We start from the raw sequence: 11,790 nt of genomic DNA, 5'->3' as shown, positions 1-11,790 counted from the left end.
AGAACGAGTCTTACGATATTTATATGACATTGAAAGTGCTTCCAGATGAAGGGCTCCTAAGCGTTACCAATTAGAAGGCATTGTGCAGAAATCCCATCTCTCCCCCCCCCCCGCCCCCTTAGTTGTAGGCTTCTTTTTCTGTCTAAACGTTTTCTGAGATAAGGAAAAAGAAGTGGGATAACATGAGAGGGTACAAGCAGAAGACATTATCATCTGGATAAGATTCAGCCAAGTGTGAGTCCACTCTATTGAAACTAATCTATTCTAAGGATGTGGGAATAATCATGATGAACTTTTTCAAAGTGATGTTGAACCGGTGGTGGGGGATGACTAGATAAGTCATACATTTCATACACTGGAAAATGGATTATAGAATTTGAATTTCTAAGGAGCAGGGGCTGGATTCAGCTTTACTATCCATTAACATTCAGATGAAAATACTCAGAGAAAAATACTCTTTCAAGGTACCTCTCTGAGTTCTAGCTTGCAAAATACCTACATTAAGCACAACTGAACCTAAGCTGCAAAATGACACCAGAGTAGTTCTCACCACTTCTGTAAATAAAGATAAACGTTGTTAAACCTGAGATATTCGGTTGCTCAGATCTCAGGTCCTGCAAGCAAATATTAGAAGACCTTATCTCCTTTCTCATCACGCTAAACAAGGCAGTAGATAACATAAATAAAAAAAGCTTTACAAAATCCTATTCATGTCTACTCAGAAGAAAATCTGGGTGTGTCTGTACAGAACTGCAGCCTTAAATCGCCAGTTCATTCTCAAATAAATACAGTTTGAAAACATTTTAGACTACATCAGGGATACGATCAGGATTAATGTAAAAATGAGTCAAATAAAGTATGCAGAAAGTGGAAACTCTAGAGTAGGTCAGCCTTCCCCAATCTGGTGCCCTCCATATGTATTGGACTACAGCTCCCATTCAGTGGCCATGCTGGCTGGGGGTGATGGGATGTTGTCCAAAATATGGGGGGGCACCATGTTGGGGATGACTGGAGTAGAGGAAGAAGGTAAACTTTCTTTGCTTTTATGGATTGTTAAGTCATCAGGTATGGAAAAGGGATGTGATGGAAGTGTATCAGACCCCTCCCTTCTCTTTTATAGTAAACAAAAAAGTGAGTGGGGCCACCCATAAAGTACTACACACTTTAAAAGGATGTTTTAATGGCGCCATCAGCGCACACACGGTTTGCCCTATTTTAACCAATACTAAATCCCTCCATCCTTTGGTGGCTGATATACTTTATGGATGGTCACAGTGGTTTGATTGCAGGTGATGTCCTGCCATGAACCCCAGAACAGCTTTCTTTTATATCCCTGTCCGTTCACACCCCCTGCTCTGGTAGCTACTTCCATAGGCCAAAGGCTGTCTGAGAGACTAATTGGACATTGGCACACATTCCTTCATGAGCCTCACTTGGGCCTCATTACTGCCAAATTCTTTGAAACAAGCAGCCTGCCTGGCTTACACGCTCTTCAAAGCCCGTTTGGCTTACAAGCTCTTCAAATGTTGGTGTGACGAAAGAAGACAATCAATGCTGGCTCCGGGATGGGGGGGGCACTTGACCATTGCACCCTTAGAGGGGCCCCCTAACATGGAAGAGGCAGGATGTGGAAAGGAGAATTCTGAGACTGGGACAGTGACTTGTCCTCTTGTGCTATGATGGCTTATATGCATAATAAATAAAACAAAGATCTCCCTGGATATTCTGTGCAAAGTGGAACTGGAAGTCCTGTTGGGGCATTGGGCCCTCTGCTGGTCTTAGGGTGGCCATGTGACCTACTTTACAGAGGACAGTCCTCTGTTTGCAGGGCTGACCAGTCGAAGTCTGGTTTAAAGATCAAGAACCATTAGAAGGAAGAGCAGAGGCCTTGGGATCACCCATCCACGGTGAGTACCTGGACAACAGACTGAACAGCAGGCACACAGGTCACCTGGTCACGGTCTTCCCCACTGTGGTGAAATGAACTGGATTTTTGTTTAAATGACAGCAGTTATCAGTTTACATCTATACATATAAATTAGCATATGCACATTTTTTGCAAATTGATGTCCTCCTTTGTCCTCTGGGGGGGGCAATTCATAAGTGTCATAGGTGGCATTTCCTCTCTTTTGGCTGGGCGTAATTGGCCACACTCGCTCTTCTTGGGCCCCTGGCAAATGCACAGCCTTGGACACACGGATAACATTGCAGTTCTCATGCCAAGGATTCCTGCCCAGGCCTCTGGACCCCCCCCCCCCCACACACACACACATATTACCTGTCACTGAAGACTCTACTCCTTTCTGGTGTCCTCTTCGAATGTTTCATAAATGAATGGATGTTGTGGGGCGGGATTGGGACAGGACCAGTGGGTACAGTCCTGCCCCCTCCCCCACATATCCATATCCATATATATGCTGTTTGTTGTTTATTATATTGTATTTTATTCTTTTAAATATTTGTATTGTATTTTAAATGTTTTAAAATGTCATTTTAGTTGTATGTGTTTTTTAGTTGTTGCAATCCACTCAGAGAACATTCGTTATTGGGCAGATTAGAAATGTACTAAATAAATACATAAATAAATACTACATATATATATATACACACACACACTCCACATAAACTACGTCTCTAATCTACTGCTAATCTTGCTGCTTCACCCTCTTTTCAAACTTTTATGTCTGCAGAGATATGCTTGGAAAGTATGTGGACAACGCCAGCTGAAATGTCAGAGCAGAGATGTACAGATCTGCAACAAAATGTTGCAGTGTGGTTGAAGATGCCAGCCATGCCTTTTGCCATTCCCCCTCCCCCTAGGTCTTCCACCCCTCTGCCAGTGCCAACAGCATTCCATGGCAACTGAGCATGCTCAGTCCTCATTGGGCTAGTTTTGCTTCCCCTACATCTGCTTTATGATATTTTTCAAAATATTTTTGTACTTCTGCAAATCTTGGGGTTCCCCCATTCCTGCTTCCTCATGTGTGTGTCTGTGGTTCTGTTTTGATTATATAAGGATCCACACTCAGAGAACTGACTTTGCTATCAGGATATAGGCTTATATGAAACTGTAAAGAGCAAGTAGTAAATTGCAGAAAATATTAGAAATGCTGCATATTTGCTCCATGTGCAAAATGTATAACACTTTGTGTTACAGCGTCCAGTTTTCCTTGGCACAGAATTTGGATTGCCCAGGTACAGAATTTGAATATCTTTGAATGCTGAGCTGAGTACAAATAGCCCTGCTTATTTCACAGCACCTTGTAGGTCACTAATGGCCTTGCTGCCTTTGGCCACTAATGAAAATGATCCCCCCGGGAAGAAAGAGTGCATCACTTTCACAGTGCATAGATTCAAAATAAGGACTTCCGTCTCTCAAAAAAACACGTGGCCTCGCTCACATGTAACAACAACTCAGAGTATGAGTTGAGTGTGGACTGTTGTTGAATCATGGGTTGTTGAACTGTGGGTTGTTGTTATGTATGAACCCTGCACTATGGTTTAACTGTTGGGGGTGGTGGGCATGGATAGGAAGATAGCCACAATTTGGAGATAAAAGAGGCCCATCCATATCCTGGTGCTTGAGACCCCATAAAAACCTCTAACTAGCAATCGTTTGGTGGCTTTTGTGCATTTCCCCCCATTCTAAATGTTGAAATGCCTCCCCTAAGGCCAATGGAGGATGGTGGCTCTGATTTTGGTGGGGCTATGATTACATTCTTGGTTTCAGTCAGAGCCAGCCAGAACTCTACAGGAGCTATCCAAGGTGCTGAACCTATTGGGGACAGGGTTCAGCACTTTGGAAAGATCCTTTAGAGTCCTGGTTGGTTCTGACTGAAACCCAGAATCATAGCTCCACCAAAATAGGAGCCACCAGCCTCCACTGCCTAAGGCTTAGTAACTGGGCAGCAAGAGCTTTAAGCTACAAGATGCAGGTATTTTTGTAACTTTTGTATCTTTGGCCCCTCCCCTTTGCTTTGGCCCCACCCACACTAGAATGCGGGCCCCACCCACACTAGAATGCGGGCCCCAAAAGCTCCTCTGAAATTGAATCTGACTCTTGGGTTGAAGAAAGTGGTTCCCCTCCCTTGAGTGCTTCTAGACAGTGGAGTCCTAGTGCCAAGAATCAGAAGGCATTTTGCAGCTATTCTGTCTTTTCTCCCTTAATGGATTTTCTTTCAGAAGAAAAAGGATGCAAGAAGTGGTGGGAAAACACAGGACAGTCACAAGTAAAAGACGGCGAAGTCTGGACCACCCCCCAAATTCCACGAATGAGGCAGGATGATGGCGTGCTAAAAGCCCTATCTGGAAGCGGAATGTGCATTTATCTACCTTTTCAATCTGGCTGCCTCTACAACTCTACAGAAGGAGATCAGCATGGTAACCAACATCCATTTTTTCCTCTTTTTTCCCTCCCTCTTGTGGTAGTTGTCACTCATGATTGGGAAATGAATACATTCTTAGGTTTACAAGCCCCAGTTTGGCAATATTTCTGTTGGAACTGAAAGAGCGTATGAACAATCGCTCTGAGGTCATGTTGCACTTGCTTGGACAGATCTTTTGGAACAGTCAAGAAAGGGGTGGAGGCAACAGAGAAGCTCATTAAGATCTCAAAGGCTCTGGATGGCTTAGGGCAAAAGTATAGCCATGCAGGTTCTTCCCCCTTTCCTTTCCTCCTCTCTTACAAAATGCAACCTTGGAACATGCAAACACCTGGGGTGGGTGTTCTGAATTCTTTCCTCACTGGCAGTTTTCCCACTGTTTTAATAGTACTTTCTTAGTCCATGGAAGACAGAAGCCTACCTGCTGTGACTAAAGCTTTACTGAGAATGAAACAAGATCTGTAGTGCTTGCTGAGGCTCCTTGTTCTTCACCTCTATACTGGAGTTCAGCGTCTAAGCTATCTTCACACGGAGCTTTTACCTTGCGATTGAAATTGCTCCCTCATGGAAGTTTGCAGGCTCTTTACATGATGCAGTGATCCTCCAGGGCGTCTCCTGCAGTAAATGCCCTTTGTTCCATTTTTAAATAGCTCTCAGATAATGAGCTATCAAATTACCCCGTTGTGTTCTGCTTGAGTTGTTGTTGTTCAGTCGTTCAGTCGTGTCCGACTCTTCATGACCCCATGGACCATAGCACACCAGGCCTTCCTGTCCTGCGCTCTTTCCCGGAGCATGCTCAAGTTCATATTCATTGCATCCGTGATGCTATCTAGCCATCTCATCCTCTGCCATCCCCTTCTCCTTTTGCCTTCAGTCTTTCCCAGCATCAGGGTCTTTTCCAGAGAGTTCTCTCTTCGCATTAGGTGGCCAAAATATTGGAGCATCAGCTTCAGTATCTGTCCTTCCAATGAGCACTCAGGGTTGATTTCCTTTAGGATGGACTGATTTGACCTCCTTGCAGTCCAGGGGACTCGTAAGAGTCTTCTCCAGCACCACAGTTCGAAAGCATCAATTCTTCGGCGCTCAGCCTTCCTTATTGTCCAGCTCTCACAGCCATACATTACTACTGGGAAAACCATAGCTTTGATTAGACGGACCTTTGTCGGCAAGGTGATCTCTCTGCTTCTTACTATGGTGTCTAGGTGTGCCATAGCTTTCCTCCCAAGGAGCAAGCGTCTTTTAATTTCATGGCTACAGTCACCGTCTGCAGTGATCTTGGAGCCCAAGAAAGTAAAATCTGTCACTGCTTCCATTTCTTCCCCTTCTATATGCCAGGAAGTGATGGGGCCAGATGCCATGATCTTCGTTTTTTTAATGTTGAGTTTCAAACCAGCTTTTGCACTCTCCACTTTCACCCTCAACAAGAGGCTCTTGAGATCCTCTTCGCTTTCTGCCATTAGGGTGGTATCGTCTGCATATCGGAGGTTGTTGATAATTCTCCCAGCAATCTTAATTCCGACCTGTGATTCATCCAACCCGGTGTTTCTCATGATGTACTCTGCATATAAGTTAAATAAGCAGGGTGACAATATGCAGCCTTGTTGTACTCCTTTCCCAATTTTGAACCACTCGGTTGTTCCATGTCTGGTTCTTACTGTTGCTTCTTGACCCTCGTACAGGTTTCTCAAGAGACAGGTAAGGTGGTCTGGTACTCCCATCACTTTAAGAATTTGCCACAGTTTGTTGTGATCCACACAATCAAAGGCTTTAGCGTAGTCAATGAAGCAGAAATAGACGTTTTTCTGGAATTCTCTTGCTTTCTCCATGATCCAGCGAACGTTGGCGATTTGATCTCTAGTTCCTCTGCCTCTTTGAAACCCCGCTTGTACTTCCGGTAGTTCTCGGTTCGCATACTGCTGAAGCCTAGCTTGTAGGATTTTGAGCATCACCTTCCTGGCATGTGAAATGAGCGCAACTGTGCGGTAGTTTGAACACTCTTTGGCGTTGCCCTTCTTTGGAATTGGAATGTAAACTGACCTTTTCCAGTCTTGCGGCCACTGTTGAGTGTTCCAAATTTGTTGGCATATTGAATGCAGCACTTTAACAGCATCATCTTTTAGGATTTTAAATAGCTCAGCTGGAATACTGTCACCTCCGCTAGCTTTGTTGTTAGTAATGCTTCCTAAGGCCCACTTGACTTCACTCTCTAGGATGTCCGGCTCAAGTTCAGTGACCGCACTATCATGGCTGTCAGGGACATTCAGATCTTTCCTGTATAGTTCTTCTGTGTATTCTTTCCATCTCTTTTTAATCTCATCTGCTTCTGTTAGGTCCCTGCCTTCTTTGTCCTTTATCATGCCCGTCTTTGCACAAAACGTTCCCTTGAGATCTCCGATTTTCTTGAAGAGATCTCTAGTCGTTACCATTCTGTTGTTTTCCTCGATTTCCTTGCATTTTTCATTTAAGAAGGCCTTCTTGTCTCTCCCTGCTGTTCTCTGGAACTCTGCATTCAGTTGGGTATATCTTCCCCTTTCTCCCTTGCTTTTCGCTTCCCTTCTTTCGTCCGCTACTTGTAAAGCCTCATCAGACAGCCACTTTGCTTTCTTGCATTTCTTTTTCTTTGGGATGGATTTCGTTGCTGCCTCCTGAACAACGTTACAGACCTCCGTCCATAGTTCCTCAGGCACTCTGTCTATCATGTCTAATCCCTTAAATCTATTCATCACCTCCACTGTATATTCATAAGGGATATCATTTAGGTCATACCTGAATGGTTTGGTGGTTTTTCTTCAATTTAAGCCGAAATTTTGCAATAAGAAGCTCATGATCTGAGCCACATTTAATCTGAGTCAGCTCCAGGTCTTGTTTTGACTGACTGTATAGAGCTTCTCCATCTTTGGCTGCAAAGGACATAATCAATCTGATTTCGATATTGACCATCTGCTGATGTCCATGTGTAGAGTCGCCTCTTGTGCTGTTGGAAAAGAGTGTTTGCTATGATCAGAGTGTTCTCTTGACAGAACTCTATTAGCCTTTGTCCTGCTTCATTTTGTACACCAAGGCCATGCTTGCCTGTTATCCCGGTGATTTCTTGACTTCCTGCTTTAGCATTCCAATCCCCTATGATGAAAAGGACATCTTTTTTTGGTGTTAGTTCTAGAAGGTGTTGTAGGTCTTCATTTGATCTTGGAATTGTTGTTGATCACAAGCTGAATATGAGCCAACAATGTGATGTGGCTGCAAAAAAGGCAAATGCTATTTTGGGCTGCATTAATAGAAGCATAGCTTCCAAATCCCAGGAAGTACTAGTTCCCCTCTACTCAGCACTGGTTAGGCCTCATCTGGAGTACTGTGTCCCGTTCTGGGCACCACACTTTAAGAAGGATGCAGACAAACTGGAGAGGGTTCAGAGGAGGGCAACAAAGATGATCAGGGGACTGGAAACAAAGCCCTATGAAGAGAGACTGAAAGAACTGGGCAAGTTTAGCCTTGAGAAGAGAAGACTGTGGGGAGATATGATAGCACTCTTCAAGTACTTGAAAGGTTGTCACAGAGACGAAGGCCAGGATCTCTTCTTGATGATCCCAGAGTGCAGGACACGGAATAATGGGCTCAAGTTCCAGGAAGCCAGATTCCGGCTGAACATCAGGAAAAACTTCCTGACTGTAAGAGCAATACGACAATGGAACCAATTACCTGGGGAGGTGGTGGGCTCTCCCACACTGGAGGCCTTCAAGACGAGGCTGGACAGCCATTTGTCAGGGATCCTCTGACTTGGATTCCTGCATTGAGCAGGGGGTTGGACTCGATGGCCTTGTAGGCCCCTTCCAACCCTACTATTCTATGATTCTATACAACTGATCAACCTCAGCTTCTTCGGCATCAGTGGTTGGGGCATAGACTTGAATTACTGTGATGTTGAATGGTTTGCCTTGGATTCGTACTGAGATCATTCTATCGTTTTTGAGATTGTACCCCAGTACTGCTTTTCCCACCCTTTTGTTGACTATGAGTGCTACTCCATTTCTTCTAAGGGATTCTTGCCCACAGTAGTAGATATGATGGTCACCTGAATTAAATTCACCCATGCCTGTCCATTTTAGTTCGCTGATTCCCAAGATGTCGATGTTCAATCTTGCCATCTCATGTTTGACCACCTCCAGCTTACCTTGCTTCATTGATCTTACATTCCAGGTTCCTAAACAATATTGTTTTTTACAGCATCGGACTTTCTTTTCACCACCAGACACATCCACAGCTCAGTGTCCTTTCGGCTTTGGCCCAGCCGCTTCACTCTTTCTGGCGCTACTTGGAAATTCCCTCTGCTCTTCCCCAGTAGTATATTGGACACCTTCCGACCTGAGGGGCTCATCTTCCAGTGTCATATCTTTTAGCCTTGTGATACGTTCCATGGGGTTTTCTTGGCAAGAATACTGGAGTGGGTTGCCATTTCCTTCTCTAGTGGACCACATTTGTCAGAACTCTCCACCATGACCTGTCTGTCTTGGGTGGCCCAGCACGGCATAGCTTATGGCTTCACTGATTTATGCAAGCCCCTTCGCCACAACAAGGCAGTGATCCATGAAGGGGACATAACACATTAGGGGTTAGGTTAAAGGATTCTTTCCACAAGATCAATGAAAGATAATGGAAGACTCAGCTATGGGGGAGAGGGAGGGGGAAAGGGGTGGGGGGAGAGGAAGTCTATAGCCCTTGGCACACTTATGTGGGAGTAAGCCCCATTGAACTCAATGGGACTTACTTCTGAGTAGACAGAAGATCACCCTGTAAGTCTGAAACCCTTGGCACACTTACTTGGGAGTAAGCCCCATTGAACTTAATAGGGTGCTCTGAAACAACAGAAGACGTTGCTTCTGAGCTTGGTAGGGTGGGGGATCAGATGTGTCTCCCTTCGTTGCAGGGAAGCATTTTGCTCTCTTCTCCCTCCAACTGAGAAATGTGCTCAAGCATTTACATGGCAGACACCTGGGAATCAAGGAAAGTCCTTCCTCAGCAACACTTGAGTGGAGGCAGGAGTTGCAATTGGCGGCCGATCCTTGACCTCGTGCCTGTCAAATCTGCTCCTGCATGCCCTGCTCCCATCCTCAGTGCCTTCGTCATCCTGACTGTGTGTGTCTCCAGCAACCGAAAACAAACACCCCAGCAGGCAGGCAGAGCAGTTTCTCCCGCTATTGGAGAATTTGATGGGGAGGCCATGGCGCTCCTGTCCCGTGGGCTGGAAAAAATACCACATTTATTGCGTTTGGGGAAAACACGGGATAGGCTGGGGGAAATTGTGGGAGACATCCTGGAGGGTAACGGCGTCATCTAAAGAGCCCGCAAACTTCCGTGACAGAGTCACCTCAATAGCAGGATAAAAGCTCCGTGTGACGAACCCCTTAGGCTCCTCTCTCTTGACCTCTATACTGGAGTTCAGCTTCTAGTCTCCCTGCAGTCCTTTTGCTGGATATAACTGCTACCTATTCTAACACCACTATATATCGTCCTCCCCCAGCTGCTTTCTCCTTGACAGGGTGTGTGTGTGTGTGGGGGGGCGGATATTAGGATTATGTGTACTTTGATGCCTAGCTTTCAAAATATTTGAAACTGTATGACTTAAAACTCTGGTAACTACCGTGGATCAGGTAAGTGACGCACCCCATAAGGAGATGTAACATTCCTATCTCTGGGTTATTCCTTCCCCGGTTTCCACACACGTGAAACTGGAAACCCACCAGAACATCTGCCTCAGCTTTGGCCAGTTGTCCACACCGAATCCCAAAGCTTCAGCCCTTTTCACCTTGTGTCAAGGAGACACCCACTGGGGTAACTGGTTTCCTTCAATTGGTGTAGTTGTAGTAACAGGAAAATAGATGTTGTTATTTGGTAGCATTAACAAACCAAGCCAACATGTAGAATTTATATAAATAAGAAAATGAATAAATGTCTGTTATATACAAGAAAGTATATAGAGATTATTATTTAAATATCTTAGCCTTAATCCTGTCCTTCATACCTACCCCTTCTAAAACCACCACCCAATCTCATATCCCTAGACGTTGATTTGCTGAATCCCTAAACCCTATCTGACTGTTAAACTGTCAAGACTCTCCATTTTAAACCCCTTAGAATTCTCCTCACTCATGCACCCCTCCCACCTATCACACACCAGTCTTCCATTAACCCTAATTTAAGGGTTAATGGCTCCACATGGACCTATGGCCCGGTTGGAATCCACCAGAAAAAGAGCTGTCAGCGTGATGACCCCCTTCCTGTGGAATTCCCTGCCTTTGGAGGTTAGGCAGGCGCCAACATTGTGTTCCTTCCGGCACCTCCTGAAGACATTGTTATTTCGAGAGGCCTTCCTTGTGTGGCCAGCTGCAGTTTATTAAAATTCAACCTTAGTGGAATTTGTCTTTTTAAAAAATGTTTTAACTGTTTTAACCTGGTGTTTTATTCTTTTACCAGCTCGGCTGTTGTCGGGAGCTGCCCTTTTTCAGCATGTAACTCCTTTGCTGAGGGAACTGCACGGGCTGCCTATTCGCTACCCGGCCAGGTTTAAGGTATTAGTACTACTGTACAAGGCCCTAAACAACTTGGGACCAGGATACCTGAGAGAGTGCCGCCTTCTTTACTAACCTGCCCGGTCACTGAGATCATCAGAGGGCATGTTCCTGGTGGTTCCACACGGACCTATGGCCCAGTTGGAGTCCACCAGGAAAGAGTGAAGAGTTACAGGAAGCCAGATTCTGGCTGAACATCAGGAAAAACTTCCTGACTGTTAGAGCAATACGACAATGGAACCAATTCCCTAGGGAGGTGGTGGGCTCTCCCACACTGGAGGCATTCAAGATGAGGCTGGACAGCCATCTGTCAGGGATGCTGTGACTTGGGTTCCTGCATTGAGCAGGGGGTTGGACTCGATGGCCTTGTAGGCCCCTTCCAACCCTACTGTTCTATGATTCTATGAGCCTTCAGCATAGTAGCCCCCTTTCTATGGAATCCCCTGCCTTTGGAGGTCAGGCAGAAGCCAACGTTGTGTTGTTTTCAGCACCTCCTGGAGACATTGCTGTTCTGAGAGACCTTCCCTGAGTGACCAGCTGCTCTTTTAAGTTCAGAATCTGTACTTTTAAAATGTTTTTAATTATGGGGTTTTATTCTTTTATCGTGTTGTTCACTACTCCAAAATCTTTGATGTGGAGTGATATATAAGTATTGTAAATAAATAAATAATTTATGTGGATAAAATCCTACAACACAAAACATTTCCCTGACTACGCACATGTTTACAGAGCAAACAACTGATCTGCGAGAGCATAGTAGAGAGACTGCGGTGTCTTCCAGAAATCCTGCTCTCTAGTCCAAGTGTTGGCAAAATACCTGGAGCAAAAGGGGCAACAGGTTACTG

This window comes from Heloderma suspectum, chromosome 6, assembly GCF_057233095.1.
Source record: "Heloderma suspectum isolate Gila_16-S chromosome 6, 16-S_ref, whole genome shotgun sequence".
NCBI classification, from domain to species: domain Eukaryota; kingdom Metazoa; phylum Chordata; class Lepidosauria; order Squamata; family Helodermatidae; genus Heloderma; species Heloderma suspectum.
This window is presented reverse-complemented; position numbering follows the sequence as displayed.